Source organism: Delphinus delphis, chromosome 12 (assembly GCF_949987515.2).
Source record: "Delphinus delphis chromosome 12, mDelDel1.2, whole genome shotgun sequence".
In the NCBI taxonomy this organism is placed as follows: Eukaryota; Metazoa; Chordata; class Mammalia; order Artiodactyla; family Delphinidae; genus Delphinus; species Delphinus delphis.
In genome coordinates, this window is record NC_082694.2 from 81,479,824 (window position 1) to 81,496,957 (window position 17,134).

Below are 17,134 nucleotides of genomic sequence, written 5' to 3' on the forward strand. Positions count from 1 at the left end.
TGCCTAATAACTATACATCGCGTGGGTACCGCATTTATCGTTCATCAAATACTCTCACAGCCGTGATCTGCTATGGCTGACCAACGGGTCCTCAATGAAGGTAGAGTAGAAGCCATTCCATTCATTTTATTTATATTGCGCCCGTTTTGAATAGAATTTGAGGACATTTATTTTTTAAATGGCCAATGGGATTATTATAAACATTTCATACATAAGGAAACACATTCTACGAAAATCTATGGGACTTACCTGATACCACACAATAAACAATAAAGCTGGACTCAAACCCAGGTCTTCTATCCCCAAACCCATATGACTTGCCATATACGGTCCCTTGCCAGGTCCCCTAGGTGTCCAATATGCAATGATGAAATGGAGGTGCCTTTGCTCTCACTACACATAGACTCCAGTAAAAACTATAAGCCAAGGCTTCAACAGCTATGAAAGGACACAGGACAAATGTGTTGTTTGGAGAGAGATGTATGGAAGTTCTGAGGAGCACAAGCTCGTAAGCAACTTTGGCTGAGAAAGTCCTACAAGAAAGCTTTGGTGGAGGACCTGAACTACTTAAAGGGAGAGGCAAGAAAAGCATTCCAGGTTAAAGGAATATTAATTGGCCCAAGTTTTAGAAAACACTGGGCATACACCAAAAATATCATCATGGCGCCCCCTCCTCTCTCCCTTAGTCCCATAAATTACTTAACTTTCCCAAACTACTGTAAGCCAGAAATATCTCCAGGAATACTCTTCTGCTTCTCTTTCACACCTGAGTTAGAGCAAGCTTCCAGGTAGAGAAAGGGGTATGGGAAGAAATGACCTTTCGTTGAGCATCTACTACTTGCCAGAAACTTTAGGGTGCTCTAAAAATGTTGTCTCGTTCAATCCCCATAACAGCCCTGCCAGGTAAATAATATTCCCCATTTTAGAAATGAAGACACGGAAACTCAGAGACTAGTTGACCTGCCCCAAATCAAACAGGCAGAGAAACTCTGATTTGAACCCAGGACAGTCAGAAGCCAAAGCCAGGTCTCTGTAGGTGACTCTGTATTATCACCCAACCATACCTCAAGAAGCATCTGTTCTGTGCATGATGGGGAGGTTGTGAGCTAATAATTCAGTGCCTCGTGGAGGATCAGCAAGTCAAGAAGATCTAGAAGTAGATTTAAGCACCTCAATCTCGGGGAAGGGAAAATGGGGAGTTTCTGTTTAATAGCTATTAACGTTGCCGCTATGCAAGACATATATAAGTTCTTGAGATCGGCTGTACTACCCTGTGCCTATAGCAAACCATATGGTAATGTACACTTAGAAATTTGTTAAGAGGGTGGATCTCATGTTGTGTTCTTACCACAATAAAGGAAACAAACTAAATCACAAAGACAATGTTACAAATAAAGAAAAATATACAACTGAATGTATCCAAGCATGAATTCTTCCATCTGTAATTCTTCCTACGAGATTTTTTGATGTGGTATAAACGTTTCTTTCATCACCACATTTTTCTAAATTCCATGAGGAAGGCTTCTAAGATATGGTGGGTCCTGTTTATGTTTGTGTCTATCAGATCACACAAAAGCAATTATGAGGAGTCCATCGATTCATAAACATGAATGTGGACATCTTTAAACATTTACGCAAACACATTGATTACTTACATTTGTAAGCCTGCGAGAAAGCACTGGGCCGATCTTTAGTGCAATGTTAGGGGAAAAAAATAAGGTTCTTTGCAAATACAGTAATCAGTCCATATTCACTGCTCATTAGACTGACTCTTGAAATCATCTTTGAAATCAGTTTGTTTGCAAAGATGATTCACATCTGCACCAACACGTGTGGTGGAGATGCAGTGCGTGTGTGGAGGGAAGTGTGCTTTGGGCTACAAACCCAGAGCGGCTGTCAGCATCTGCGGGCTGGGGATCTACCCCACAGGAGCCAAACAGCAAAGGCAACCAACAGAAGCAGCAGGAAAATTCATTTCCAGCAGACCATCTCTGACTTTCACAAGGAATAAAGTATATGGTACTGTCACTAAAGGTTTTGCATATTATAGGATGTTGAATTGACATTGTGGCAAAAGATATTAAATAAGTTGTTTTCTCACCTTTTAGCTCCGCCTTTACTTGGTTTAGATTCTGATGGTGGGACGCATTTAAAACTACAAAATTCCCAGAGAGTAATGAGTATGACAGTGTAGATAAGGCTGATAGGGACATCCAGCATTTAAGTTCGTTTTTTTTTTTTTTTCCAGTACGCGGGCCTCTCACTGTTGTGGCCTCTCCCGTTGCAGAGCACAGGCTCCGGACACGCAGGCTCAGGGGCCATGGCTCACAGGGCCAGCTGCTCCGTGACATGTGGGATCCTCCCGGACCGGGGCACGAACCCGTGTCCCCTGCATCAGCAGGAGGACTCTCAACCACTGCGCCACCAGGGAAGTCCCTCTTTTTTTTTTTTAATTGAAGTATAGTTGATTTACAATGTTGTGTTAGTTTCTGGTGTACAGCAAAGTGATTCAGATATAGATAGATAGCTTAGATAGATAGATAGGTAGGTAGATAGATAGATAGATAGATAGATAGGGTATATATATTCTTTTTCAGATTCTTTTCCATTATGCTATTACAAGATATTGAATATAGTTCCTTCTCATATACAGTAGGACCTTGTTGTTTATCTCATGGCATTTAATTTCTATTTCAAAGTATCAAACTGGCACAAACAGTAGTTATCTGTTTGTTTACTGACGTCAACCCGAAGGTTCGAGAATTCACAAGACATCCCTGTCAGTGAGCAGACAGGAAAAATGGACAAATGAAATTCAGAATTGAGGGTGAGTTAGAATCAGTGGCAACGGGTGTTATCAATTCACAAACTTCCTGAATTTGTCTTTTCCCAGCAAAACAGGAAAAGGATTTGTAACTTTTGTGTAACTCTCTTCCCATCTCATCCCCCTCTCCTAAACCAGTTTAAAAAAGAGAGAAAAAATAATAATCTAATGACAATCCTAATCTTAAATGAAAAATTTATCCAGAAACAGGAATGGCAATGATAATACTCTTCTTCCACAGCTGATGTTTCTCAGTTGCTGAAGTAAATGATGTAAGGGGTGTGGGTGGGTGTGTGGGTGTGACAGAGAGAGAGAGAGAGAGAGAGAGGGAGAGAGAGAGAGAGAGGGAGAGAGAGAGAAAGGAAATCTTAAGGAATTGGCTCACATGCTCCCATGATTGTGGAGACTGGCAAGTCCAAAATCTGCAGAGGAGCCCAGCAGCCTGGAGACCCAGGGAAGGGTTGATGCTGTCGTTTTCCTCCTCTGGGGACCTCAGCCTTTTTTCTCTTAAGGCCTCATTTGACTGGATGACATGCGCCCACATTATAGAGGGTCATCTGTTTTATTCAAAGTCTACTGACTTAAATGTTAATCTCATCTGAAAAAAATACCTTCACAGCAATGTCTAGACTAAGTTTGACCACACATCGGGGCACCATGGCCAAGCCAAGTTGACACATAAAATTAACCATCACCTCCAGGATCTATTGTAGTTTCCCTTCACGCTCACCTAGTGTCTCTGCTGGTCTAGATGGCTTACCTGTGGGTGATCCAACCCTGATACCCGAAGGGTCTGAGTCCTTAGTTACCTCTTTGCCCTGCTTTTCCTAAGTGTGGCTTCTGGTCTTGTCCATTCACCATTAAACCATTAAAATTAGTCACAGTACACCAAGAGCGGCTCCAAGTGACTGTGGATGCCAGATATATTCTTCCTTAACCCCATTGTATAGCAACAGATCATGATTGAGCCATACTCGGAAACCTACTAATCTACCCGACAATTTCATTGGATACACAATAGGCATCTCAAACCCAGCCTTCAAAACTGACCACCTGATCTTCACAGCCCTGTAAACTTTCTCCACCCCAGTCTTCCCACCTCAATAAAGGCAACTCCATCCTTCCAATCGCTTAAGCACAAATATTAGAGAGATAATAGACTCCTCTATTTCTATTAAATTTCACATTCAGCACATCAGCAAGCCCCGCCAGTTTTAACTTGAAAGCACATACAAAGTCATACCTTTATCACTAATTCATTATTTCTGCTATAGGAAAAACCTCCTGTCTGGTATCCCCGATTCCAACCTTGTCACCTTACCCCACCCCATAACCACCATTCACATACTCTTCCCCACTCAGTAGACAGAATGATCCTGTTAAAACATAAATCACCTTATGTAATGTAAATACTTTGCTCAAAACTCTTAAATGGCTTCCGAAAGCAGTCAGAGAAAAAGCCAAAATAATTCTTCAAATGCCTACAGAATCTTACATATTCTACTCTCCACCCACCTCCTGCCTCTCTACCTCCTGCATTTTTTCCCAGTCACTCCACTGAAGCCCCTCTGGCCCCTCTGCTTTTCCTTGAACAAGACACCCCATCCCAGCCTCGTGGTTGGCGCACAGGCTCCTCCCTATGTCTGGATGGACCACACGTAATTCAGGTGGACACAAGATTTTCTCCCTCACTCCCATCAGGTACCTGCTCAAGGATTATCTTAACCATTCAACATTCCCTGTCCACCCTGTGTAACGTAAGAAAAACTTCCAGACCCCAATATCTCTATCCCTCCTACTTTATTTCACTTTTCCGCCATTACATTTATCATCACTTGACATTAGATATTACCTTGCTTATTTCCTGTCATCCCCCACTAGGATGTCAGATCATTGAGGACAAGTATGTGTTGTATAATTTCTTGCAATGTTCAGCACCTAGAACAGTTCCTGGTACATAATAAATGCTCAGTCAATATTTCTTTGAATGAATGCTTCCCGGTTGCTTTTCATACGTTATCTCTGTTAGCCTTTGTATTTAATCTGCAATATCCATGTGAGTTATTGGAAAGTATTATCTCATCTAATCCTCAGAAGAATTCATTGAGATGATACCATTTTTCACCAGATTTTACAGATGAAATTGAGGTTTGCAGTGGTTGCGTAACTTGGCTGAACTCACACAACTAGCAAACGTCTGCCATGAAAAGAAAAGCCAATTTGGCCTATTCTGAAGCACTGCAGCCCCCCATAGTGGGAGGGCCAGGTGAGAACTCCTGGACAGGTTGACCAGAAGTTGGAAGAAGCACCTGTCTTTGGATTAGAAGGATACAAGGGTACATTTTAAGGAATAAGAGGAGAAAACTCAGCTTCCAACAGAGGGAGGTGACCCGATCCAAAAGAGAACAAGCTCCCGGGCAGAAAGGTAACACATGTTCCAGCACATCATTAAGGGAAAAGTGCCCTAGGCAGCTGAGGAGGTGAATTGAGAGGAAGGAGCAGGGAACCAGAGGGTGACGCTGCCTGAGGCTCTGGCCCTCCCACTTCCTGGTTGTGTGACCTTCGCAAGTTACTCAACCTTATTTATCTTAGTTTCCACGTGTGTAAAAGAGGATCTGGTGCTTACTTTGCATGACTACTATGAGAATTCTAGATAATGAATATTAATTACTTGGTACAAGGAAACCCTCCCCAAACTAGACCATTTAGTGTCATTCTGCCCACGTCATACATTTTCTGGCTTCTTGAACTCAAGCAAAACTAGCTCAGATGTGGCCTCTTTTGATGCCAGCAGGCAAAGGTGGGGGACACAGGCCCCACAGGTGTCCCGTGGGTGTTGACTTCACTGGTTGCAACCCTGTGACCGTAAGCCAAAGTGCCAGGGCCTCTAGAACAGAAACCAGGTGGCTTTGCCCTGCTCTGTGACCACAGGCTGCAGAACCAGCTGCGAGGCAGCAACACGTTGGAGGCAAGCGTGAGAATGGCTCAGTGCAAGCCCAGGCCCCGCTAGCAAACTCCTCAACGTGGCTGTCTGATGACTGGCAAGTCCGTGTGCCGGGCTCTCCCGTGAACACGGGGCAGGTGGTCCCCCCAGAGCCAGCACTGAACCTGGATATCCTGTACCTTGTGTGAGGGTGGCAGAGATAAGTCACACATCACTGCACCCTCAGTGAGCACAGGGTCCAGAGGAGAAGGGAGCAAACAGATCAGTGAGTTATCGTGTTCCAGAAACTCCGCCTAAATCTGCATGGGATGCAGAGAGCCCTTAAAGGAGAAGTGATCAGCGCTCCGTGGGGCATGAGGCCAACCTCACAGGAAGGTGCACAAGGGTAGGAGAGCACCCACAGCAAAGGCACCCAGGCGGGAGGTGTGCAGAGCCGGGGGGAGATGCTTGGTGCCCACGGCCAACTTCTCCCCCAGACGGTCCACAGTGCCCTCAGACTCAGCGTCCCAGCCTTGACAATTCTCATCCTGTTTTCTATGCCTCCATTAACAGCTGACAGTCACCCAAGCCAGAAACCTGTCCTTCTGGACTCCCTGTCCTGTCCTCACCCCCCATGCCCAGTTACCAAGTCCCACCAACTTTCCAACTACGTATTTCTCAAATCACTCTTTGCCTTTCATTCCCACTGCTACCACCACTGTGACTGCAAGTCCTCCAACCACGGGGAAAGAAGAAAGGACGGTCAGTCCCCCAAAAGAAAAGAGGTAGTTGTTTCCGTGAGAGGAGGGAAGGGATGCCAGAAATCCCAAATCAGCAGATGTCCACAGCACTAATAATAGTGAAAGTACCAAGTTTTAAAATGTTACTTTTTTCATAAATTAGAGCATATTAAAGGTTATCCCTGACATAATGTCAGTCTTACTCTCATACTAATATGTGTTCTAAAGTGGGAAAGAAGAAGTGGAATTAGAAAACCTGAGGATGCTGGCTCGGAGAAGCATCCAGCCAATGCTCATGGAGCCCGGGGCTTGGGCACAGGGTAGACACCTGGGACGAACAAGGAGCAAGACACCTGTACACACCTGCAGAAACAAGAGTGAAAACGACCAAACCCAGGCTGGAGCTCCCAGGCACCGCGGCCTCAAATCACTCAGAAGTGATATCTCGCAACTCGATTCTGAAAATCTGCTATTCGGGGAGGGATAAATTGGGACATTAGGACTGACATATACACACTACTATATATAAAATAGATAACTAATAAGAACCTACTGTATAGCATAAGGAACTATACTCACCCAGTCTGTCATGACCTATATGGGAAAAGAATCTAAAAAAGAGTGGCTATATGTATATGTACAACTGATTCACTCTGCTATACAGCAGAAACTAACACAACATTGTAAATCAACTATACTCCAATAAAAATTAATTTAAAAAAAAAAAGAAAAAACTGCTATTCGATTCTGCTCTCATCTTCGCTGACTTCCAGATCAGGAAAAGATCTTGTGCTCAGCTAAACTGCTACCTAAGTCTGTCAGTCTATTGCTTTCCCACACTTATAATACGGGCTCATTTCAAACCCTCACCATGGCTGCTGGGATATTCAGGTTCTGCTTGGGGACTGTGGGAATTTTTTTTTTCATGATCCTGATGAAAAAAAAAAAAACTAAATCATTTGGTGGCGTTGCAACTGCTGTTGTTTTGAAATGTTTCGGTTTTATTTTGAGACTTGTATTTTCTGAGTATCTGTTTCTACATTTGGAGACTCATGCAATATGCATGGTTTCTTTAGGAGATGTGATATGCATTGGATTGTCAGCCAGACTTTGTTGAGAAAATACATTGCAGTTACACCTGACCGGAAGACCGTCTGCCTCTGCCTCGCGGACACATGGCCAAAGCCAGGATTGGCATGGGAAGCCCTGACTCTCACTCAAAAAGCTCTCAGCTAAAGGATGTCCCAGAAGAGAAGCGGCAGATTTATGGCAGTTGAGGAATACTTAGCATCTGAAATAAATATTTATTTTTAATGATTTTTTTCCCCTGGAAAAGTGACAAGCAGATAAAGGTCTGGAGAGATAGAAAATGTATCTAATTGTTGACTGAGAGGTCATTCTCTCTAAGTTATATGAGGTGTAAACATAAGAGCAGAAGTATGAGTGCTCTGCCTAAAGCAGAGCTGAAAACGTGGTGGGAATTATTATTACTGTTGTTGTTCCTCACTTCATACCCTTATTGTCTGGCACATGCCTGACACACACTGAGTCCTCAAAAAATGGCAACTATATCATTACTGTTATTAACACTGTATTTGAAACTTCACTCCTTAGGACGTGGGACACAGTAGATGATTAATAAATGTCTGTCAAATGCCTGAATGCATTGCAGGTGGAGGAGGTATTTGGCCGCTAACTTGCCAGCAGGTTATGATACTTATATTCTTTCTCTTGGCTCGACTGTGAAGCATGCTGGGGATGGGCCTGGGAAGAGCCTCTTCCTGGAGAAAGTAGGTCCACCAGCCGTGAAGGATCCCATGCTAAAATCGTAGCTGTAGAAGCTGTAAGGCAAGCCAGCACTGGAATAACATTTTCCAAGTCCCCTCAAGTCCTCAAATTCACTCCCTGGCAAGGACTGAGCAAGCTTGGCAGGAGGCTGGAGGCTGCTTCTCAATTTGTATGAGATGCTGATTGAAGCTCTCGGCTAAAAACATACTTTGTACATGCAGAGCACACCCATACAGGCTTTAATGACAGTCCAAAGGAAAAGGAGCTTGTTTTGTTTTGTTGCACTGGGCCCATTCCCACATCCTCTGCAGGCCAGGTCTGCAGAGAAGCCAAGCCGGGAGCAGTGGAAACCCCCTGGGGTGCTCAACTTTTCATGTGTGCAAATGAGAAGAGAAAACAGATTCCTCTTGTCTCCTTCCTGTCCTGCTCCTTTTCTCTCCCTTAGTCCCTCTCCATCTCTCTCAGTCCTCAGTAAATGTGACCTCCTAGATGATAGAGCCCTAAGAGGTCAGATTTGGGGTTACCAGAGGCAGAGATGGAGGTGCGGGAATTGGATGAAGGTGGTCAAAATGGTATAAGCTTCCAGTATAAGATAAATAAGTACTGAGGATGCGATGTACAACACGACGATTCTAGTTAACACTGCTGTGTGGTATATTTAAAAGTTGCTGAGAGTAAACTCTAACAATTCTTATCACAATGGAAAAAAAAAATCATTCTTTCTTTGGTAACTATATGAGGTGATGGATGTTAACTAAACTTATTGTGGTCATAATTTTGCAACCTATGTAAGTCAAGTCTTAACATATACAGTGCTGTGTATCAATTATATCTCAATAAAACTAAAACTTAAAAAAGCAACTACCATTTCACAGGCACCAAGAAGGGCTAGGTGAACTCTTTACACTGACCGCAATCCACACAGTGATGCTACAAGGTAGGCTTTACTATCCCCCTTTTAGATGAAGTTGAGTCTAGAGAAGTTAGAAAATAGCAGAACTCAAGTTTGAAGCGAATGAATCTGGCTCCAAACACCAGTCTTCCCTAACCACTAGTACTTCCAATGGAGGGAGGTGAAAGTTCGGACATCCCATATTTTACCATAGAGGACTAAACAGATCTCTGGTTGTAATGCCTTTGGAGAAGTCCTTAAGGGATGGTAGTTTTTGGTGTTCCTCCCTTTTCATCTTTCCTCCCAACAGTCCATTCACCTGATTCTGTCAAATGAACCATCCTCCCTTACAAGTCCCCGGCTTTGCCACATCCTGGCTCCTGGAATTCCCTCTCCCATCTCTGGAATAGGGCAAATAGCTCAAGCAAAAAGCAAAGAACATTGGTTCAAACCCTTGATCGGCACTGATGAGCCATATAGTCTTGGAGAAATCCTATCACTTCTGCAATCTTCAGTTTCCTTATTGTCAGCAAAGAACTAAGCGATACTACCATCTTACAGAGTTTCTGTGTGAATTACATGACCTCCCACCCTATGAGCTGTGGGGTCTGAGGACTTTGTCCTGTAAGTTCATCCCTGACCAGTTCCTAGGAAGATCCAGAAGAAGACAACATGCTTTCACTAAGAGGTGGAGCTTGGGCATTTACCTCCTCCCTCAGAACACAGGTGATGCCTTCTGCCCAAATACTTTTCTGTGAGCTCTTTTCTTTTGAGGAGAGTTACTCCAAGGTCTGTTTAGGTTACGGAGCCCTGGCAGGCAGTGAGCTTCTCCAAGGCACCAAGTGTCTAGAACACCAAGCTTTTCACATGCCCGTGTTATAACATCTATTCTGCCTACTAGTACCAGCTCTCACACCCCAGGTCCACTGATGGCTGACAGCAGCTTGCGTCAAGCCCCACTCAACCACCTCCCTCAGATGCTAGTTTGTCCTACTGACCCTGCTCTTTAGGGACAGACACCAAAGCCTGCCCATCCTTCCAGTTCCACTCATCCTAGTGGCAGAAAATGAAAGACCATGATTTTGGGGTCGGAAAAACCTGAGATCAAATCCTGGCTCTGTGCTCCCATCTGTTATGCAATCTTGGGCAAATTACTCATTATCATTCATTTCATGGCATCAGTGATTGACCTGTATACATTTGTAAAACAGCTGACACCCAGTAAACACTCCACGATGATTGGTTTTTCATCATGTCGCCTCATCTTTCTCATCAGATCATTGTCCAGGTCCAGAATTCTTTACAGCTGAATTCATCCAAAGTAAGACATATTAGATAAGAAACATTATTTGAAAGTATGTGGATATAATCAGAGCTCAATAAACATCAATTATTGCTACTATTATACTATCATCATCATCTACTATTTGTGGAGCCCCTTATATGTGCTAAAACCTGTACCAGGCACTTAAAAAATACTATTTCTAATCACTGTAATCCTACAACTAGGCATTATTGTCCCTTTTTCTTCAGACAAGGAAACTGTGGTTCAAGAGACAAAGTTAAGTGACTCAAAACCACACAGCTAGTAAGTGGCCAAATCAGGACTTTCTAATCGGATCTAACCAAGTGTGATACTCCTTTAAGGCTCAGGTGAAAGAGAAACAGGAACAATAAGCAGCTGATGTGACCCCTGGTCTCCCGTGAGACTGCTTAGAGAAACAGATGGAGAGCATCAAACAAGAGCCAGGGCTGCCAGGTGTAGAGCGCTGAGGACGGGTGCTCGCTGGTGAAACCAGGGGGAGCTCCAGCATCAAAGCAGCCTTGAGTTGGACGTGGAGGCATGGAAATCAAAGGGGACAGTCAGGAGCTCTGGCAGGAATGGGCAGGATGGGGGGGGGTGTGGGAGGGGATGCTGGGAGCAGCAGCGGATATTTACTGAGAATCTACTGTGTTCTTGCCCGGGGCTGGACAGCAAACATGTATTATCCCCTTGTCCAGGGGAGGAAGCACAGTCATACAAATAATAAACAAAGAGATGGTAACAGGCAGGGCATATCCAGGAAATCACCCCGACATCACCCAGAAGTCTATCTTTAAGACTCATGAAGGAATGACCAGGTCACCCTCACCCCAAGCGCACAACACAGGATAAAGTTTCAGGATCTCCTTTGGTTACCTTTTGCCTGCTCAGCCTGGGAGGTGGGCTTCACCTAGAGAACAAGGTGCCCGTGCTTGCTTGATACGCTACGGTGGGTCTAGACATGCAGTCATTCCTTCCCTAACCCGCCCACCTTGTGGAGCCCCTACCGTGGCTCCTGTCAGAGTTGCTGGGACACCAAGATCCATCACTCCAGAGACCCTGCCTTCAAAAGTGCTCTCACATGGCCCCTGAGTTCACGCTAAATGAGGGACTATTGCCAGATAAACGTAACAAAGAGCACAGCGAACCTTAATTATAACATGGAGTCCGTTCACCTAAACTACGCTTCACCACCTACTTTCCTTGGTTGTCCAATCTCTAACCCACTGACCAGCTATAAATACTTATAATTATTTCCTTTCGTTATGCTCAAAACCACTAATTAGAGTAATTACTGCAAAGTATAGTTACCATGAATGAAGCTGACATGAGACAAATCATCAACACCCTATCTCCCCAAGCTGGCTTTCCTCTAAGCACCTCACTCTTGTCTTGGTTGCTTTCCCAGGCCAGACACCCGATTTGCTAAAATGTTTGACTATCTAAGGAAGCTCCACCCTCCTGCCCTCTCTGACTTAGGCAACGTTGAAAATAAGTGACTATTTCCACAGATTCGTGTCTGGCTGGTCAGGTCTCCCATCACTTACAGCTCTCCTGCAGCCAACTGTGCTCTTTCCCCTCATCCAGATCCTTTTTATGGCTTGTATCCCAGGCCCGAAGGCTTTAGCGCTTGTTGCCTTGTCGCGAGAGACCCACTACCATGAAAATTTCTTTTTTAAAGACGTTGCCCCTGGCACACACAAAGAAATGGCTTTGATGTAGTAAAGAGAGCTTGGCTGGAAGATGAGGGCCCTGGCACCTCTCCCTGCTAACCCTGGACTTCCTTAGGCATACAGGTGATGACTAACGCCCGACCCAGAGCACAAGCGGGGTGCAGGCATGAGGGTGGGCGCCCTGCCGTCCACGTTCACTCAGGAAAGCTCTGACTGTATTATAAGTAGGGCATGACGTGGTAGGGTGCATAATGGTAGATACTCTGATTTCAAGCTCACTGGTGTTTTTGTGGTGTTGCTGTTGTGTTGTGTTGTTTTTCATGGGTTTATTCTTTCAAGAAGCCAACCTTGGGCTTCCCTGGTGGCGCAGCGGTTGAGAGTCCGCCTGCCGATGCAGGGGACACGGGTTCGTGCCCCGGTCCGGGAAGATCCCACATGCCGTGGAGCAGCTGGGCCCGTGAGCCATGGCCGCTGAGCCTGCGCGTCCAGAGCCTGTGCTCCTCAATGGGAGAGGCCACAACAGTGAGAGGCCCGCGTAACGCAAAAAAAAAAAAAAAAAAAAAGAAGCCAACCTGCCTTCCCAATCATCTTCCACTCACATCCTAAAATAGGGCATGAGAACAGGGTTGCAATATCCCAGCACCCTCTCTGCTTCCCCACCCTCATTACAACACTTACCTAATTCCACACGTAACACTCATTCGGGAGCCAGCCACTCCCACCCCTCCACCAGCTCCCTCGGAGCAGGGGCCGTCCGCTCCTTCTCCATCCCAGTGCCAGCACAAGGACAGCTACAGGGCAGCTGACAACTCAGGAGCAAACTTACCACGAAGCTAATAAAGCTTCAACTTTAGGGCCCTTCACTTACACAGGCCCCTTCTGAAGCCTTGAACCTCAATTTTTATCCATAACTTTGCATCTTGTTCTGGATGGCATCGTGTCCCCCACAGATACACATGTTGGAGCCCTAACCCTCCAGTAGCTCAGAAAGTGACTGTATTTGGAGATAAGGGGTTTAAAGAGACAGTTAAGTTAAAATGAGGTCATTAGGGTGGGCCCTAATGCGGTATGACTGGAAGCCTTATAAGAAGGGGAGCTTGGGACACAGACACATACAGAGAGAAGACCACGTGAGGACACAGGGAGAAGGTGGCCGTCTGCAAGCCAAGGAGAGAGGCCTCGGAAGGAACCAACCCTGCTGACACTTTGATCTCAAACTTCCAGCCTCCAGAACTGTGAGAGATATATTTCTAGTGTTCAAGACACGCAGTCTACGGTGCTTTGTTTTGGCAGCCAGACCAAACAGAAGGCACGTTCACCCCAAATGTGAAAGCCTCAAGCCCCACAGAACCTGACCTGCCACATTGTAAACGCGTGGTTGGCTGACACTTGAATGACTAGTCAGCGCATCATCAGAATAGACTTGGGGGAGAGTGATGGCCAGAGAGAAGCAGTGTGCTGTCAGCGTAAGAACAGAAGCACCCGGAGGGAAGGGAGAAGAGTTCCTGAGGCAAAGGGCCAAGACTCAGCTTGACTCAGCTTCCCATGCAGTGGACTTTGTTCTCCAGCCCCGAGTCACACTTCCATCTGTCAGCTTCCGGTCAGTTTCGTCAATGTATACAAGATACCACGTGGGACAGTACCCAATACCTGTCGCCTCTCAGCCAGAGTGAGCTCTCCTACCCTGAACGCCAGAAAAGGAGGTGACAACTGAAGAAAATCAAAGCAATTTCTGGAAGATGTTCTGAAATGCCCAGCTCACAGGGCAAAAGACGCCCAAGAAAATTCCGATTTAGGGAAATTACAGGCTTTTTAGCTTCTCAGGTTATCTTATAATCATTGCAATGAGAGAGGAGCAGATGGCAGGATCTACCCAAAAGCTTTAAAAAGGAAAGTGGCGGGTAGAGGTTAAAAACATGTATTATTTATTTCTCAGAAAGGAAAGTAAATTTTAAAATATAATGACAGATAACATTGACTGCACAGTGCACAAAGTCACTTTCTCTGTCTCATGCAAGGTTCACAATGACCTGACAAAATGATCTTAGGATTAAGAAGATGAGGCCTGATTAAGAAACTGAGGCCTGAGTTTACACAGACAGCAACATTGTTAAACGTCACTCCTCTGAATCCAAACTCCTTTACTTGTAGCAATACATATGTGTAGGTAGGCCTTCCTATGCGTGGTTGTAAAATAGTTTGCATTTACTATTTTTAATGAGAAAAATATAAAATGATTGTTTAATCAAAAGCATTCCTGGGCTTCCCTGGTGGCGCAGTGGTTAAGAATCTGCCTGGCAACGCAGGGGACACGGGTTCGAGACCTGGTCTGGGAAGATCTCACATGCCTCAGAGCAACTAAGCCCGTGTGCCACAACTACTGAACCTGCGCTCTAGTGCCTGTGAGCCACAAATAGTGAGCCCACGTGCCACAACTACCGAAGCCTGCACTCTAGAGCCCGCGCACCACAACGAAGAGCAGCCCCCGCTCACCACAACTAAAGAAAGCCCGTGCGCAGCAATGAAGACCCAACACTGCCAGAAACAAACAAACAAATAAATAAATATATTTTGAAAAAGAAGCATTCCTAGGGGCCTATGTTTCCTAATATTCAGGCTAAGGCTGACTCCTTTGGCCAACAACCAGAGCTATAATCCTCCCCCAATGGAGACTGTGTCTTATTTTCCTCTGGGCCCCATACTCGTATGGTACCTGACCTTCCAAAGGTGCCCAAGATATTTGTTGAACCCCAGGATCCTTCCTAGATCCAGGCCTACAACTCAGCTTTGACATCCCCACCATCACTGACCTGCTCTCAGAAGTTCATCCCCTTCCCAGACCCAAGGTCTGGCTTCGTCCCAACCCAGGGTTTAGAAGCCTGCTGCCTCTGACCCAAGCATGCAGCTGACACCCTCTCCCAGCCTCATTCCGGCAACAGCTGACCCACCTGAATTGGACCCTCCGTCTCTCTGGCAACTTGTGTTGACTCTGGTACCTCCATAACAAACAAGCCAACCGCCCCTTTCATACTCCAGAAGAGGCCCTGCAGCTCCCTAATAATGAGAGTAAAAGTTACTGACATTTGTTGCACACTTACTATGAGACAAGTAGTATACAGGGTGCTTCATATCTGTAATCACAGTGAACTCCCACTATAGCCCTGGTATTGTAAATGGCATGTATTCTGGCCCTGGGTGAGGTACTATAATCCTTATTTCATTAGTAAAGAAACTGAGGTCCAGGGAAGTTAAGGAATGTGGCTTTAGTGACAGGCAGTCAGGAGCAGAAACTAATCCCACATGTGCCCTGCTGTTTGCACATGCCCCCTTTACAGACACTGAGACAAAGTCTTGCAATGGTTTCATCCAGTCTCACACTTTGTCCTGAGCTGACACAGGCTCAGGTCTGAGGCTGTCTGATGCGTTACGCCGCACGCCTTACTGTCTCCCCACACGAAGAGGGTCTCTGTGAAGGTTATGGCTCCCAGAGTGTGACAAGGATAAACAGAGTCTGGGACTCTGCTCAGACCACTCAGCTACAGGGGCTCAGAGAGAAAGGAGAGAGAGAGCGAAGAGGGCCGGGCACACCAGACGTGAGCACGGACCGGGCACGGTGAGCCTCTGATGAGCTCCTCCAGGGCAGACATGGAGAAACCTAGCTTAATTCAACATACAGTGATTTTACCTGTGCTTAATCCTAAAGGACCCACAGAAATTCCAAGAGCTCCTTTGCCCCAAAGACCTGGGGTAGCCTAGGAACCCAGAAGACTTCACCCAGAGACGTCACCTAAACCCATTTAACGGGCCATAGTCCAGAATAAGAACTTTGGCTTAAGAATCCATCAGTCAGTCAATCAATCTATCGCCTCCCCTCCATCTTTGCCCAAGGGGAACCTGGAAATGCCATTAGAAGGGCCCATAGAAGAATAAATGCCACAGTAAATCAGTCCAGACTGGCTCTGAAGGAAGGCCTGACCCACACAGGCAAACATGGACAAAATAATGATGAATCATACCTTTCTTCCCAGATGTGAACCCTGAAACCCTGCCAAGGTCTGTTTGAGTGTTTTCTGATGGAGTCACATGGCTGCATCCCAGGGGCTTGGCTCACTCCTTCACGGAGCCAAGTCCCGGTAAATGTTTTATGTTTGCAGATCTGTGAGCTTGATGAGCTGTGACAACGTTTGCCCATCGCAGGCTGGCCTGTGTGCTTGGGGTTTGGGCATTGCTCACACCAGTGGCATTTCAGCACGTGACACACCAATAAACATAGATAGCATCTGCCCTGAAGAGTTCAAGACCTTTGCGATGGTTGTTATCATGGTGGGTTGTGGGTTTTTTTTGTTTTACAAAGCCCACAAAATTATTGTTATGCTTTTCTAACAATAATACCATGTTGTTAGAAAATTTTGAACTGGGATTCAGAAGACCTGGGTTTAAGACCCAGTCCTGCCATTTACTAGTTTTGTAACCAGGAGGGGAAAAATATCAACAAACCTGAACCTCGATATTCTCATCTGTAAAACGGGGATGATAATCCTCACCACCATGGGTTGAATGGATGCCCTACCTGTCTCTCTTGCGTGGTATAAAGCCAAGAATCAAAACATTCATAAAAGCACAATGCAAATTGCAAATCACTCCATAAATGTAATATATACCATTTTCCTCAAATTTCAATTCAACAAGAGTGCGTACTAGGCCAGGTGACACATGCCTGGAAGAAAGTTATAGCCATGTGGATAAACTGGATTTGTCAGAGGAAAGTCTTTAACTGGTGGACCAACCTACAAGGCTATAGGAACCTAAATTATTGACCCCCCTCTACGTACCAGGTACTACTAGGCACTGAAAATAGACTACTAGGTACTGTGGTTCTACTCTCTGGAGAAACTCACAGTCCAAACTGGAAGTGAATAACAGGAATTTAATAGTGTAAACACATTGGAGAGAAATGCCTCATGTGCCATGAGAAACAGGAAAGGCTTCAC